Genomic DNA, 2280 nt, shown 5'->3' on the forward strand with positions numbered 1-2280 from the left:
TACCCAATAGTGCAATTGCTGGGTCATAGGGCAGTTCTATTTTCAACACTTTGAGGAACCTCCATGCTGTTTTCCAGAGAGGTTGCACCAGCTTGCATTCCCAGTAACCATAGCTCTTGACTAGTACTGTGCCTGCGTATAATCCCATAACGACACTCATTACACGCCAGCGACTCGCAATTTATTAAACCCCAAGTTATGGCAGATGCTGCCTAAGGCATGTGTTTCTGATGCCCCAAATAGGTCCTGATTCTGGGGGCGCCTGGGTGGCTCCGTTCGTCAAGTCTCAGACTGTAGATTTCCGCTGGGGTCACGATCTCGGGGTCATAGGATCGAGGGGTCCCCCTCCCACAGCCCCCATCAGGCTCCTTCTTTTTAAAGATTTAAAATCTTCTTTTAGTGAAAAAACATTTTTAATCTTCTTTTAAAGAGTTAAAAATCTTTTTAAAAAAAGAAAAGAAAAGAAGAGAAATATGTCACAAGTCTGCAAAGTGAAAATCCAGGGTAGGAGAACACAAATCTGTGTTGTTCAACACAAGGTGCCTAAACCTTACCTTCAGACAGGGCCGGACTGGGTGAGGGGACCCAGGGGCTCCTGAGCATCTGGGGGTCTGGTATGTGTGAGTCATGGTGTCCTATTAATAAGCCGCCCAGAAAAACAAATAGGATCATGATCTCCTGACAAGGCGGCAACAGAGTATCCGGGGTCCCCCGGAAAATGGGACCACTCTTTGAACCTGGGCCACCGTCTTTGCTGTCTTTATTTAACTTCCGCTTTGTGAAACAGAGACTTGTTTGGGGTTCTCGTTAAACCTTGTCCCCAAGGCGGCTTGCAAGGCGATGGCGCTGTTTCCCCGGGGGACGGTTACATTTGGAAACTGTTTTTCCACTCCGCTCTCTGAAGCGTTTGCACAGCAAATTCAGGGATGAGATACTCTTTCAGAACCTGCACACCTCTGAGAGGCGCTCATAACAATTTCAAAAACGTTCAAGGAAAATCCTTTTATGTGTTCGAGCAAGACATTCCTCTTCTGGATACATCTCAGAAACAGAAAAACAACAAACTCCCATATATCTAGAGCCCTAATCTTGTGCCCTCGTATGGCCTGAGCATAGCTGTATAAATCACTCTGATTGAGTGTGAATGAAGGCTGGGGGGGGGGGGGGGGGGATGGTGGAATTCACTCCCAGGATTCTGTGGCAAAGGGGAAAGAATTCTGTAGTTAATCAAAGACCGTAATCAGTTCATTTAAGCGAATCAAAAGGAAAATGGATCGTGGGTGGGCCTGGCCTAATCAGGTGTCGAAATCAGCATTAAGAAGGGCACGAGACTTGAGGCAGCAAAGACACAGCCTGGTGGCCTGCAAAAAGAAGCAAACTGCCTTTCGGAGAAGATCCTTTGGCAGGAATTAGTGGTTTTTACTGCTTCAACCTCAGAGAATTGAATTCTGCAAATAACCAGTAAGCTTCTAAGGCACCCCAAGTCTCAGAGGAGACCTGCCTCCCCCTTACTGGTGGCCAACACCTGATTTCAGCCTAGTGAGTCCCTGAGTAGAGACGCGGTTAGCTCATGCCTGGACTCCAGACTTAAGAGAAACTGTGGGATGTTTTAAAATGTGTCTACCACGTTTCTATCACATATGGTGTATGTAGGGCGGAGGACTGGAATAACAAAAATGTATCCTTTCTAGTGCTGGACAAAGTCTGAAATCAAGGTGTCAGCAGGCTTAGCTCCTTGCAAAGCTCCACTTTCAGTTCCAAGCCTGTCTCCCAGCTCCTGGTGGTGGCCCGAAATCCTTCCTGTTCCTTGCTTGTGGCCCCAGGACCCCAATGTCTGCCATCGCACAAACACCTTCCCTCCGTGTGTGTGTCTGTCTCTATGTCTCCACTTCTCATTAGGACACCCGTCACGTTGGGTTAAAAGCTCGCCATAGTCCACCATGACCTCATCTTCATTGAACTGATTAGGGCCGACACACAGCGGGACCCAGCCCCTTGCTAGATGCTGGCATTCGAGGAGGCACCGCAAGAACTGAGACTAGCTAACTGGTCTACATGCGGAACCAATCCAATTCTGGCTTCCCTTGAGATTGCACGCTTCCCTCTAAGCTACACACCTCCTCCTGCATATTGACACCTTGAGATCTTGATATTGATACCTTGAGATCTATAAATGTGTGCGTATATGGATATGTATGAATCTATCTAATATCTATCTATCTATCATCTATCTACCTATCATCTCTCTCCATCCCTCTCCCATCTATCCAACCACCTATG

The sequence above is a fragment of the Mustela nigripes genome, chromosome X (assembly GCF_022355385.1).
Source record: "Mustela nigripes isolate SB6536 chromosome X, MUSNIG.SB6536, whole genome shotgun sequence".
Taxonomy (NCBI): Eukaryota; Metazoa; Chordata; class Mammalia; order Carnivora; family Mustelidae; genus Mustela; species Mustela nigripes.